At 41.0% G+C, this 14,611-nt stretch overlaps 1 protein-coding gene across 3 annotated transcripts in view; it reads left to right on the top strand.

The window, feature by feature from the left end:
- Nucleotides 1-14,611, top strand: part of RAB27A (RAB27A, member RAS oncogene family) — a 33,211-nt gene that overhangs the window by 245 nt on the left and 18,355 nt on the right. The window contains exons 1-2 of one of the 3 annotated variants that reach the window (XM_027736875.2): nucleotides 1,905-2,111; nucleotides 12,535-12,652. The exons of 1 other annotated variant lie outside the window; for it this stretch is intronic. The gene's annotated coding sequence lies outside the window, so the exon portion shown is untranslated. Of the gene's footprint in view, nucleotides 1-1,904; nucleotides 2,112-12,534; nucleotides 12,653-14,611 lie in introns of those variants that run through there. One more of the 3 variants, XM_027736876.2, reaches the window with a different exon arrangement.

Genomic DNA, 14,611 nt, shown 5'->3' with positions numbered 1-14,611 from the left:
CCGTGGCGCTCGGCGTGGCCAGCGGGCTCTACATCTACGGCCCGCTCTTCCAGCCGCCCCCGGGCCCGCACACGCCCGAGGGCACCGCGGGGCCGCCGCCGGCAGCCACGGCTGGCAAGAGGCCCTGAGGGGGCCGTGTGAGCCGCAGCGCTCCCCTGGCGCCGTGTCCGGGTCCCGCCTCGCAGCCCGAGCGCCGCCCGCCGATGGAGATGGAGCCGGGAACGGAGTCACCGCGACCATCGCCTGCCGGGGACTGTCCCTCCCGAGCGCCGCTGCAGCCCGGCCCCGCATGGAGCCATCCGCCTGCTGAACCCGCGTCCGTGTGTGTTTGGTACCGGCCTTAAGGACGTGTTGGCCCGTGAATGTTGGCATGTGTATAAAGTTACGAATGTCTGAAAGTGTGTCCTCACGTCTAAGTTAATATAGTAACTCCAGGGAACTGGAAAAAGAAAGGCATTGTTGTACAGTTACATTTCATAGGTTTTCTTGAATTGCCTCCGATTTGACTCTTCAAGTGATAAATACCATCTTTATCTGCTTCTCACGGTTTCAGTTCTTAATATGTCAGCTGGGAATGCAGTTGTGGGGATGGCTGGGAAAGGAACTGCACCCAACGTTGTTGTCCTTAGCTTATAGTCATACCTGTCTGTATGTACATACACACGTGTACCACACGTGCACATACACTTCTTTAATTCCTGACAACGAGGCTCCATTGGCTGTTTAACAGACGTCTGCCCGAAAAACAGGTTATACTTGGAGAAGAGCCTCAGCATGTAGCTCAGAAGGACAGTATGACTCTTGCAATAGGTATGGAGTAGTCTGACAGAACAGAATCCGAGACTCAGGGAAAGTAGATCAGTAGATATGTCAAAATTTCAATAAATCTAAAAAGAAATCAAAACCAGCAGTTCTTGGGACAAACTTCTGTCAGGTTTTGGTTTTAACACAGAATCTTGTTTGGACAGCATGAGGGAAGAAATGCTTTCCTTGGATGTCTTTTTATTTTAAGTAAAGAACGATGTGATAGCGAGATGCAGTGGATAGACCTTATGGAAGCTGAGATGAGAGGACGGCGGTAGAAGGTGGACTGGGAGGTGCAGCTGAGTGCAGTAATTTTAGATTGGACATGACATTACACAGGTAGTGGCTTTAAACTGGGAGAGGGCAGGTTTGGATTAGATATTAGGAAGAAATTTTTTACAGCGAGGGTGGTGAGGCCCTGGCACAGTTGCCCAGAGAAGCTGTGGATGCCCATCCCTGAAGGTGTTCAAGGCCAGGTTGGATGGGGCTTGGAGCAACCTGGTCTAGTAAAAGATGTCTGCCCATGGTGGGGGGTGTTTGGAAAAAGATGGTCTTTAAAGTCTTTTCCAACCCAAACCATTCCATGATTCTATGCAGAAATGCCACAAAAGTTCTGTGCAAATACTACTGCAGTGAGTCCAGCAGCTTCCTTTATTTACAATACTACTGTATATTGAAAAGGTTATTTTGAAGAGGTGTAACTGAAGTCTGGTCGGCACTTTTTTTGTAAGTATAATTGCTGGAATTGTCCATAAAGGTGGCAATTGATTTTGAAAAGGCTTAGGAAAGAGGGTATCTGGCGCAGATGGAAAGGGCTATTGATGCAACTGAGCTTAAGACTGTGCTTGCTGGATTCTTGAGACTGCTGGATTTAAAGAGAGCGGAGAGGACTCTTGCCAGACAGGCAGCCAGCAGGCGGCAGGAAAAACTCACTAAACCCGCAGCGGTGGGCATTAACCAGGCACCGCGCATTTTCTCTCTAAAACCTGCTTTGCCTCTCATGAATTTTTATTAAAACGGCGCAAGATCTTCCAGAAAAGCGAGGCGGAGGAGAAGGGCTGAGCGGCCAGCCCGGTTAATGACAGACGAGCATCGCCGGCTCTGCCCCGGGGCCGCGCCCGCCCAGGTGCCCGCGGCGGGGGGAGCGGGGCCGGGACACGCCGGGGCGGTGCTGCCCGGCCCCCGCCCGCCCCTACCTCGGGCCTTACGGGAAGTGATGTTGCCTTGACGGAAAAGACACGGTTGCAGCCCGAAAAGGGGCAGGTGCGGCGGACGCGGCGCTGCGGGAGCCCCGGCGGCCGGGGGAGGTGAGCGGGGAGGAGGCAGCGCAGGGAGCAGGGAGGGGGTCGGGGGCTGCAGGGGGGCGGCTCCGCTGAAAGGGGTTAAAAATAGGGGTCTGGGGATGGGGGGTCTGGGCAGGGAACTCGGAGTACCGGGGCTCCGTGGGGCTGCCCCACCGCCCAGCCCCGCTCCACATCCCGCTCCTCCAAAGCAGCGCCCCCGGGGGGCTTTAACAAAGGGAGATAAAATCGTGAGCTAAAAGGGAAACGGCTGAAGCCTCGGCCTTTCGACTGCCCCGCATGTGCTGAGCTTCACAGCTGCTGCCGTGAACGCGATGACACTAATCCCTCTCAGGCCTTCTCGTGTAGCAGCTGTAGGACCTGCGAGTTTCCCACTGCTACCGACGTGCGTTTCTTTTTTCACAAAAGAGAACTGGATGGCATGTCTGATTTAAATTTGAAAAAAAAAAAAAGGCTTTAAAAATGGTAAGTCGTTGAGGAAGCAGTGTGCTTTATCTGCTTAGCCAGAACTTAAATCTTATATCTGAGTATCAGCAGATCTGTTGCTTCTTTCTGAGCACTGCATGTTTGTCTGACAGGCTGCTTGCTGGGAAGGTCCAGAAGGTCTCCTCAGCCTGATTTGCAATGTTTTGGCTAAACTAAGGCTTTGATGATCCTGGACCTAAAGAAAACTAAGTCCATCAGAAAAGCATATTGTTTTTTCTAGCTCTGTAAGTAACTAGAGTACACTAATATATAAGAGGTATTTTTTTATGGTGGTAGCAAAATAAAAAGGACATGCCTAGAACTGTCAAAACCACTCAATTTTTATCACTTCTTGGAGATGCATCAGGAATATTTTGAGCTTTCTGGTCCTCAAACACTTTCCCTAATGGTTAGTGCTTATGAGTTTTTAATCAGGAAAACATATGGACATGTTTTGAGTTAGGAGTTCTGCTAGGTGTTACTGGCAAGGTGATGTTTTTCTATACTTAAATTTTTTATCAAAACTCTACAACATTTATTCTTGCTGCCTTTTCTTGGAAATTTAATCTTAGGTAGACATCTCCTCTCAACCCTTCTTTCTCTTCATAGACTTTACTTCTGTGACTGTTCCAAGAATTTCCCAGCCAGGGAAAAGCATATAGTACAATATGCATTTCAAATGTTGATATGTAAATATAGGAGTAGTATTTGTGATGCTAAATGGATGTCTCAAAAGCATGGTTAAAACGATGGATAAAAGAACAGCATGTTCCTGTGTTTCTTGTTCAGGGTTCTGATTTTACATCTACTTAATCTCTTGCACAAAGGAGTTTGGGAGAGGGGGTGTGCTACAACTTACACTGTTTTATTTTTACAGTTAATTAAATTTCTCATCAGCACGCAGATATCTAAAACCAGACTGTAAGTTTGTTTTCCTACTATCATTAAACATGGGAACACATTATTTTATCACTTGGCTACACATTTCCTTTTCTTTCAAAAAGAAGATAAGTTGAGATAAAAGAATTTTTAAGTAGCTTTTGGCTTTTACAGAAACAAGTATTAAAAGCAGTAATCCTTGTGTGCCTGGTTGTTCTGTTACTGCCAGGTATCTGCTGTGCTGGTGCAGATCAACACCATTACTAAAAGCAGTTGGTCATAGTCAACAGAGGGGTAGTTAGAATTTAATTTAAAACCAGACAAAATTGGCAATAGAGATGGACTATAAAGAATGACAACTCTTTTTCCCCTGCTGATGTCTCAGCCAATAATTAAGTTGCATTTAAAATGTATTAAATGCATGATTTAAATAGTTAATCATCAAATGTTCCCTTCTCTATTAAAGCTGCATTATTGTACTCCTCTGCATGCATGATCTGGCCCTACAGAGGGTTACTTAGATATTTATAGCAAACCATGTGCTGGGCTGGGCATGTGCAGTGCTCAGGAAGTTCCTTTCGCTCCTCTTGTCTTGCAGATACCACTCATGCTGCAGATACAATCATGTTTACAGCATTGGCATCAAACATGGCTAAAACGTTGTTTAAGTACAGCATGGTTTGAGAAATCCTTACCTAAAAGGTAGCTTTTTATAGCAGAAACACATTTTTTTTCTATTTATACAAATATATTCCCAACCAGTTTTCCCTGGGAATAGCATCTGGTTATGAGGTTGCTTTTCCTCGTTTCTTTTGTTCCTCCTCTTAATCAGAACTGCATCCCTGTCAGAAGGCAGGACTAACTTGAATTGCATTAAATCAGCTGAGATCTTACCCTTTTATCTTCAGTGGAGGTAAAACCGTAGTCCTAGACTTGACTTTCTTTCCTGGAACATCCTTATATTGTTTAGTTATCATACATAATACAGCAGAATTTACTTTTGATTGTTGTAATAAGTAGTCTCAGTGCTTGTGATTTATTTTCCAATCTAATAAGCTTTGAAGATTAAGTTATGGCATATAGATTAAAATATGACATATAAGCTGCATAATTTTTTCCTGTGATGTTGATGTGGCTTCAAGGGGTTGAAAATGCTCTGGTATATGTGACAGTTTTGCATAGTACCAGGTGGTGGAATCCTTTTCACAGACTGGCCAGCACTTTGGAGCTCACCTAACAAGTTCTTCAGTATTTTAAACTACTACAGGAAAAAAAGGTCCTTGCTTTTATGACTCTGAAGATAATATCAAAGTGTAAACCAATGCATTGCTATTTCCCGAGTTTCCAAACCCATTTCCCATAGCTGTTCCCTTTCTTTCTGTCTGATACATTTACTGATGTGAAATGGGTAAAAATAAAGCATGTTAGAAAAAGGCATTTCTGGAAGACAATGTGAAGACTGTTACTAAGGCAGCAAAGGGGCAGGAAGCAGCAATGAAGATGCAAACTTAGCAGGAGGAATACAGCTTTTCTAGAAAGCTGTGGTTTGCAGTGGACAAGAGAAGTTGGTATATATGTGAGCAGTGTTTTTAAATTAAAAGCCAAATTTATGGGCACTTGCAAATAGTATTTTAAAAACAACGCTACACTTCTGCAGTAATTCTTTGTGTAAAGGCAATATGTGAACCTAAAGACTGTAAGGAGTATACATAGCTGAAATATTTTATATGCAAATAAACACTGGATGGGTTTAAGGACACTGCTATGAAGACCAAGTAGCTGATTCCAGACTAACTTTGGAGTTTGTCATTGCAGTTTTACAGCTGTGTACAGCTATCAGTTTAAAAGGCAATAACAGGGTAAAGGAATAAATAGCAAAACAGATAAAACCTCTAAATCTTGAGTAATACTTAGTTTCAGGTAAAATGAGCTCCATGGGTGGAAGTAATGTCTTTTATTAGACCAGCTTATTTTGTTGGAAAGGGTAGGTAAGGCCCTTTCTGGTTTGAATTAGAAAGAGCAGAATGCAAAACAAAGCTGAAAACCATTGATACACTGTTTTTACAGTACTTTTATTAAGCATGTGTCTAGAAGGTGATGAAGGTTCTCTTGTGAGAAGTATTGTTGCTTTAAAGGCATCCTCCCATTCCTAATTAAACACTTCAAAGTGGCAGTGCTGTCCCAGGAGCTGCTGTACGGCCATGAAAGGGAACAGCATGTGCTCTCCAAAGTCAACCCAGTCTCGCTCTGAAGGCCTAGCTCATTATTTTCATAACTGTGGGATAGTTCATTTGGTCTCTTATCATTCAAAGAGCTGTAAGGAAAACAGTTGCTCTGTGGACTGAAAGGAAGAAAACAATTCTTTCCAGTAACATCCTTGGAGAACGGGAATATTTGGACTAGACTGAAGGCTGCTCTTAGTGATAAAGACTAACAATGCATGTATGTTGGGTAGGAGGAAAAGAAAAGCTGATTCCTTTTTATGATTAAAACATGCAAGGTTTCTGTTTTTCTAGTGTGTCTCTGCCAGTCTTGCTGGTATAATCCCTGCTGGTAATTGCATGACTGTCACAGTGTGGTGGATTTTGAAAATTTCAGGATATCACTCAAAGCTGGTAATTTTAGGAGTTGCTCATGCTGTGAAACTGTTTTGTGAGAGGTTTGCATGGGATGAATTGCTGTTATTGCCAATGGTTGGTGCTTTCCAAGTCTGCTTTGAAGCCTAGCTAACATTTAGAATGTGGATTATAGCAAAAAGTAGGATAATTGGGGTCTTTTTGTGGTGGTTTGGTTTTTTTTTTTGGTTGCAAAGGTTAATCATAATTCTTCTCCTCCTGGTTGTTTTGTTCCAAACCAAACTTTATGCATGGCTGAATATGACCCAACATACAGGTATGAGGTTATGTTTTAGCCCTGCTGGTATCATCCATTTCCAGCAAAGTGTTTCTCTTCCAGTACTTTCAGATCCTGTGTACATGCTCCACTGACTTTCTCCTCTAACAGTGATTCAATTTGACAGGTCTTTTCTGTTGGGGCATGAACTATCTGACTATACTTAATTTTTCCATATTTTTTCTTGCACTGGAATGGTGTCAGGATAGACATCTCTGTACAGAGATGGTGTCAACCAAGTTTGAAGATAGTACTGTCTGATTTGATTGTATTTCTTCTGAATTTGATAGCAACATTCTCATAATTTTAGTTTGGATAAATTTAGCCCTAAATTGGAGTTGTTAAAGTAGTATTTTTTTATGTTCTTTGTCTATGAACTAGAAGAGGTGACTATAAATCTTTATTTGATAGTTTTCTAGAACTGTCAGTTTGGATATAGCCCCCAATGCCCAGGACAGGGCCTGAGATCCTGCTGTGTGTCAGTAGGGGCTGCAGAGCAGGCTTTAGAAGGCTTGTGAAAAGAACTGGCTGCAAAAGTAGAATCATGCTTTTTAGTAGGTTTTAAAACACAAGATCAACCCCCCCAGATTTGAACTGCTAATACAGTAAAACTCAACTACTTTTTATTCTATTCACTCTTAGTAATAGATGTGCTTAAATTTCATTTGCTTTTAAATAGGAAATGTCTTTAAATCCAACTTGAAAGTAAATGTAAAATTGAATGACTGTCCCAGTATGTGCTGCAGCACGTACAACTTGGCCAGCTGGTGGGTGCCCCTTCCAGAACTGGAAAGCTGTAGTGCCAGGTTTCAGGAGAGGCAGACATCTGACTCTTTCCTTTATTCAGCTGCCAATTTTTCACAACATGTGTAGGAAGTACATATCTTTGTGGCTTCTTCCCCTCTGTAAAGGAGCATTAAGCGATCAGCAGATTCAAATGTTGGGGAGAAGGCAGAAATAACAGAAATTCAATGTCTCTGCCCCTCTGTAATAAGCTTTGTTTCCTTCAGAAACCAGGCTAAGAGGCATGTCCTCATTTCAGCTTTGATTTTTGCATTGCAAATTTGGAGCTTTGCTCCAAGAAGTCCTTATTGCATTCATAATCTCCAGTGTGGTGTGTTGAGCCTTAGGGAATTTTTCTCCAGACTAGCGTCCTGAGGGATCTTGAAGAATGGGAGCAGTAACATTTTTAGTAATTGGGAATCACACAGGGACAGGAACAGGGCCAGTGGGACTCAAAGACCTACTTTGGTAATGTACTCCAGAATCACCACATCTACAAGCCCACCCATTCCTCCTGCACACCCTGAAGGAAGGCAGATCAACCAGTCAGGTTAGTTCACCCAGGGAGGCACTATATAAATGGGAAAATGAAAGAGATCTAATGTTGATGATGCTCATGATTTAAGAAATGGTAGAGAAAAATATGTATCACAGGTGTTTAGTTAAGTTTCATGTGCTTCATTGCATGGAAGATCAAACAATAATATAGAGAAAAGCAATACTTTGCTGTAGCTCAGAAGCAGCAGACTTCTCTGTCTGTCACATAGTGCACATAACAAGCCTTTCCATTTTTCCTCCTCCAAATTTGTAGTGGTAAAAAACCACTGTTGTCAACTTATGAGGAGAAGGAAGGACCACTTGCCCTAATAAGTAGATTTACAAAAGATGTGAACAGGGTCTTCTTGTACTGGAAAGAAAACCCTGCTCTGCTGAGATGAGTTTTAAAAAGCAGTGTCTTTCAATTGGCAGTGACATGTTGGATCAGATAATGCCAAGAAAAAACACATATCAATTAGGCTTAAGCATGAATAAAAATATGAAAGAAACTTTCAAAACTGTATTTATTACAGGAGTGTAAAGCAGTGAAAATCATTTCTAAGGAAGTTGTAGTGCACTTGTTCCTTTAAATTGGTAGAGCAGCTTCCTGTAAAGCTCCTATGTTTTCTAATTAAAAAAATACACTTAGTCATCAACCCTTTTAAGTAGATAAAGATCACTGATCTAAAATGAGATCTGTAGCTCTTCAGAGTGAAGATAGAGACATCAGATTATTAGCATGTTTTTACAGCTTCTTACCCAAACAGCAGGCAGTGCTGTTCTAGGTGTTGTCTTCATGCAGTCAGGCACCCACTTCACAAATCTTACGAAATGTGAACTGATGTGAATCTCACAGAGGAGCTGTAGCATGTCTAGTAATTCATCCATCTTTAGGTTAAATACTCCTCTTTTTAGTACAGATTATGTAATTTAAATAGTGTGAATGTTGCCAAGATGTCGTTTCCTACATGCAAAAGGATCAAATTTGTTCATTTCAGTCAGAATGAATAATCATGTTTGTTCATGCACATTTTAAATAAGCTTTTTTTCACCATTTATTGGTGCTTTAGCGTCTTATGGACCAATGCTTTATCTCTTGAAATGCTAAAAGAAAGCTCTGTCACCATTACTAGAAATTGCCTTACTAGATTGGCTTACAGCTGAAAGAACAAAACATGGAAGCTTTATTTTAATCTATAGTGTTACTAAATATTTAGCAGATGTGCCTTTCGGGTAGCAGAAAGGCCTGTCTGACCTTTCATTTTAATCACTGAAGGGATATTTCATGATTTGGTTCTAGCAAAGATCAGCTATTACAATTCTGGTGTGAAAGTTGATCTTCTGAGTGTGGGTTGTCTTTTCATTCTTTTTTTTTTCCTGGAAGGATATTGGTGAGGGGAAAGCATAAGAAAAATTCCATGTAGAGGATTTTGTCTCCTCCTTTAGGATCTTTTTAGTCTTTCAGGTCTTGAGGTATGGACTTGTTACTGTATTTATAGACTCCTGTAGCAGTACGTAGCAAACTTCAAGGGAACAACTATAATTCTGTTTTACAGTTGTAGGAGTCTTCCTGTACCAATTAATACATTCATATTTTTCCTATTTACTTTTTTTCTCATTGCTTCTTTTTGTATTTTGTAGGGTATTTTTCTGTGCTCTGGCTGTTCTTGAAGTGTGCTGTCATATGTGTGTCCCAGTGGCTGTTTTTCCCCCCCTCTTGCATTTTTAAGGTTTCCTCTTTGATTGCCAATAGAGGGTTTGTGGCACAGATCAGATTTGTGGATGCCAACAAATAAAATTACCCTTTGCTGCCTTTTGATTGGTTTTCATTCCGTAGACTTGCAGCTCATCTAAAGAATGCACATGTGAAAACTATGGATATTGGTAAAAGCACAGTGAGTTTTTAGTGTGTGTTGGAAAAAAACATTACGTGGTCAGAGTGCTGAAGAGGAGACCTCCACCAGAGTTGGGTAACTGGGGAGTGAGGAGAGCAGAGGCACTTGGCATTGATGTTAGGCACAGCTTTTGGCTTTGAAAACAGATGTGTTCTGTAGTATTATTTGAAATAGGCTATTAATAGATCCAATTCTACCCCTATTTCTTTCTCCAGTGGCAGATCTCTTAATTTCTGCAGATAGGTAACGATCCAGCATTTTCTAGAGGAAACACCTGCTACAGGATAGTTTGGACACCTGCAGTTTTTCTCAAGAGCATGGAATGTATGAAGGCAAATATTCTGATGCTTGTAACGAAGAATACTCCACACTGTTCATTGTGTTTAACTGCTCAAATTTCCTCCTAAATTCCTAGGCTTGTATAGCATAGAAAATTTTTACAAGTAGACCATAAATTCCATGCATTCAGATCACCTTGTTCATACAACCTGTTCATAAAACTTGCTTGTAAAACCGTTGGGAAGATTTAATAACTAAATAGGTGGCTGTTCCTTTGTAGAGCTGCGGCTTCAAAATACATTTCACAGTTTCAGGACTTTACTGGTGTAATTTTGATCCCTAGCATAAATGAAGAAGATGTCCAAGGTCTTCTAACCCCCCTAAGGTTCGGGGAGCAGTGAGAGGAAGGCTCACCTTGGGCTGGCTGCAGTGGTTCCTGTTCCAGCTGCTGTAGGTTTGTGTGTGCTTCCTGCCACCACTGCAGGGTTGGCTCAGCTGCTCCCGCAGCATTTGCTGAGAAGCTGCAAAAGTGTTAGTTTGAAAACAGAGACTATATGTAACCCAGCACTCATGTCCTCCCAGGTTATAAACTGAGGCCCTGTGTTTTGGTAGTAACTCTGTAGTTTCAAATCAGTGTAACTTCACCCTCAAAAGAGAAGATTTATTTCAGCTGTACCTTTCTAGCATAGTTTTACTGTTTTGGAAAAAGCCCTTGCTTGGAAGGGGAAAGGGAAAATTAGTTGATATTCTTTACACCAAGTTGGTAAGAGGAAAGTTGAACAGCCTCATTTCATCCTTAAAAATCTGAAATCCGGGGATTATGAACTATATGAATTATGATTTATAAACTGCTTTCCCATTAAAGATGGCAAAAATCTTTCCATGGGGAAGAGTTTGAACTGCATTTACATTGCTGGTTGAGACTTCCAGACAGACAGTATATGTAGTCACCCCCCAGGGCTGTTTGCAACATGGCAGAAGAGTTATTGCTTTGTCTGTCAACACTTCTTATCCTGTTCCTCCTTCTGCACTCTGGAGCAGTTAGCAGAAATTCTAGGGTGCTTGTGGTCTGAATATTTCTTCACAGTTAAGCAAATGTGCTGGTATTGATCAGGGAAGCAGTTAAAGCTTAAAAATATGCACGTTGCTGAAAATTGAACACAATTTTTTTTTTCTTACTGCATGTGGAGGCAAGAAAAGGCACTTCTATGTTCTTCTAAAACTGGTGACTTAGGATGGTTAGACTTAAAATTACAACCTCTAACTAAATGTCAAAGAAATCGATTTTAGTTAATTCTGGAAAAATACTAAGGCAGGGCATGAAAAAGTGTTCCAGCTCTGTGTGACAGAACTGAGATGTTCACCAGGGAAAAGACAAGAAAAAATTGCTTTGATTCACATGAAAGGAGGCGAGATAGTTGAGCATTGAAACAAGTGAATGAAGGAGCTTGTGGAGTTATCTTTGTTACTGGTAGATGAATGCATTAAGGATATGTTAAATGTAGCAGGCTGTCTGTGGCACTTCTTAAATTATAAGACTGGAGAGTAGTCTTAGAAACCTTCCTGATTTCCTTACTTTGCTGCTCTTGAAGCACCGTGAGAAAAGAAACTGAGACGAGAAAGGGCTGTGCAAGGTGACTCATCTGTACAGGCTTGTCTGCTAAATCTTACATGGTGAGTGCAAAACTCGCTTTGTTTGCACCTTTCAATCCTCTGCTGTGAGTGCCTGTAGTGTCCAGGGTGTCTGTGAGGGGGGACGAGGCCTTGTGGTGACTGCAGGTGGCTGTGCAGGTCCTCTCTCATCCCTTGGACCCAGCACAGGGCCCCTCATCCAGCTTTGGTGCAGACCCCAGTGTTGTAAAGGGGCCAGATGTGTGAGTCCTGCCTGTTGGGGGCCTGTGTTAACAGACTTGCTGTTGAGAAAGAATTGGTTTACATGTAAACCAATAACTTTATTTTCTTAAAGTTATTTAAATGTTTAAAACGTCTGCATGTGTCTCTTAGGGTTGTGCAGGGACAGGAGCTTGCCTGTTTAGCTGCAGCGGTCCAGAAAGTTTCTGGCAACATCATCGCTCTGGTCCTTAGTTGGAACTTGTTGCCATCCAAAGTGGTTCAGCAGAAAGGACTGGACATGGAGGCCTACAAAGCCCTGTAGTCCTGCTGCCACTGCCCTCTCAAATCCTTCCAGCTCCCTCTCACGTGGTCTCACTCTGGTGCCCATGCCAATTTTGTTATCACTAATTTTCCTGCTATCTGTAAAGGTGTAAAATAAAACCAGGCTGATAAAAAACCAGTTTGGGGAACTTTCAGTGTTCACTGTGTTTCATTATAGTAGACTACTGTGTTTGCTGTATTTTACTTAATTTTTTTTATAGAAAACTTAGAAAAAGTTGCAATTACACACTGCAACTTCCTCTCCTTACAACAAGAAAGAGGAAGGTCAGTAGTTTGTGCAGAAGTTCAATGTGTATTACCTGGTTTAGGGAGATCTAGTTAGCTATGTTGCTTGGTTTTAAAAGGAGGAAAAGAGATCACTTGATCGGTCAGCAAGACCACATGACAAGCAGCTGAATGTAATTAGGTGGGGAGGGTGCTTGTGTGGGGCTGGCAGCTTCCTACATCCGTGCAAATGTTAGAGCTACTAGTCTGAACTACACTGTTTTGGTTTTGTTTTCTTTCTCTGCTGATACTACCTGTAGATGAGAAATGGCTCTTTTTGCATGACTATGGTATTCGAGACATCTGAGCTGTGTCAGGAAACTTGTCACTGAAACACTCTTGGAAAACTACAGATCTATTCACAGCTGTTAAGTATAGGTATGTAAACACTTTCTCTTTTTTATTCATTTTCATAAGAGTTATTGCATTGTTTTCCTTGAGCTGACTGTTGTGTGCCAGCTATTCCTCCATTAAGATCTTTGAAACAATGTCACTGTACTTTAACAAACTGCCTGGACTACTTTGATTTTGAGAGACAGTTCAGCATTGCTGCATCATCATGTTCTAGAGGGAAAAGTAAACTTACGGCTGGGGAGGACACTGGCTTATGGAATACATAGGCTTTGGCTTTAAATGACAAAACTGCAGCTTTTTTTGGTATGGATTTAGTAATTGCTTTTCACAAAAAAATCAATCAAATTTAAAGACAAACCGGGGTAAGTTTATTAATGAAATTAAATGACTGCAGTGACCAGTATCTAGATTGAGTAGCCAAAAGGTGCCCATTCTGGTCCCAAGTCATCGGCCTACATTTTGTTCTGTGTTAAGTCAAACTTGTTCTGCAGTTAGAAGGTGGAATTAGACCTCTGATAGTAAAGTGTGCTGTGCAAGTAACATTCATAACACTGAACAAAGTAACGCAATATTTTTCAATGTTGTAGTTCTTGAATTTTTTTCCTGCTCTATTTCTTGCTGTGTTCCCATCAGCATTTAAAGATAAATTATACTCAATAAAACAGTCCTTTAGAATCGTGTTTTTTTTAACTGGGTTGTGCACCAACATGTTTGTTCTCATGTATACTAAATGGATGATAAAAGGAATAAAAGTGGTGTGTTGCACAGTCTGTTATTTTTAATTAGCAAAAGACATTGAACAGCAAGGAACCATGAGAGCTCATCTAGTTCACATTCCATGTTCAATCATATAGTAATGAATTGAATCTTAAAATTAATTATGGTAAAAACAGTATGAGGGTGGGATGTTATTACTGTGTTTTGTATCTCCTCTGGAAGAAACTCAAAATGTACATACCCATCTGACTAAGTCATTCCTTGTCACCCCAAGCATGAATTTGTACTCAGGCATCCTTTCTGGCTCATGTGTTTGCCAGCATTTTTCTAATCATGGACCAAAACTCCAGTCTTTGTAGACTGTAAATAACCAAGAAGGAGTTGTTCAGAGAACAGAAACTTCTGTGGGAAGGTCACAAGGCTTTGCCAGGGTTTTAATTGATGTCTACCATAGATTATCTTAAGATGAGTTTTCTAGTCCTGATCATCACCGGTTGACTTTTGTCTATGGAAAAGAAGTGAGAAATTCATAAATGTAGTTAAATAGATATGTGTTGCTGCTGTTTCTTTATAGTCATCCCCAACGTATGAAAAGATTATATAAAATAACTGGGAAAAAGGATTTTTGTGAACATTGATGCTTGGCTTAGTGTTTTTGTTTTTGCTGTGCTGTGCTGGACGGACTGGTTGTCATAGCTGCTTCATTGTAATTTATTGTTATATAAAGCTTTCAATTATTTCATTACATGTGCATTTTGAATGTGTGTTACAGAAACTAATTTCTAGCACATTTAGGTAGTGATTTCTAATAACCTAAGTTGCTTGAGAATTAAATATTGATAATGTTGAGATACTGTTGTACAGAGCAAAACAATATTCTACCACCCTTTCCCTCACCATACTGCCATGGGATTTCAGTATATTTGCATATTTCCAGCATGTCTTTTATTTACAGCACTATCTTAAAATATCCTTAGAAATTGAGCCTGGTAAAAACAAACTGGGAATCTACTTCAACTAGAGTTCTTCCAACGTGTCACTAACAATGGCATTAAAGAGAAATTGTAATTTTTTTTGCCTTTAGAAAAAAGACAAAACCACAAAAATTCTGAAACTGTACAAAACTTAAAACAGTGAACTCAAAAAATCTTGAAAGCAGTTAATAGAAAAAGATCTGCGATGTATCCTAGTACAATGAGAGAAAAAAGCTTTAGACAATGGGAAGGAGAAAAAGGAGTAACTTTTATTTGGTCTGAAATGTTTTGC

The sequence above is a fragment of the Pipra filicauda genome, unplaced genomic scaffold (genome assembly GCF_003945595.2).
Source record: "Pipra filicauda isolate LSUMZ 115617 unplaced genomic scaffold, ASM394559v2 scaffold7_size6619720_pilon, whole genome shotgun sequence".
In the NCBI taxonomy this organism is placed as follows: domain Eukaryota; kingdom Metazoa; phylum Chordata; class Aves; order Passeriformes; family Pipridae; genus Pipra; species Pipra filicauda.
This window is presented reverse-complemented; position numbering and strand designations above follow the sequence as displayed.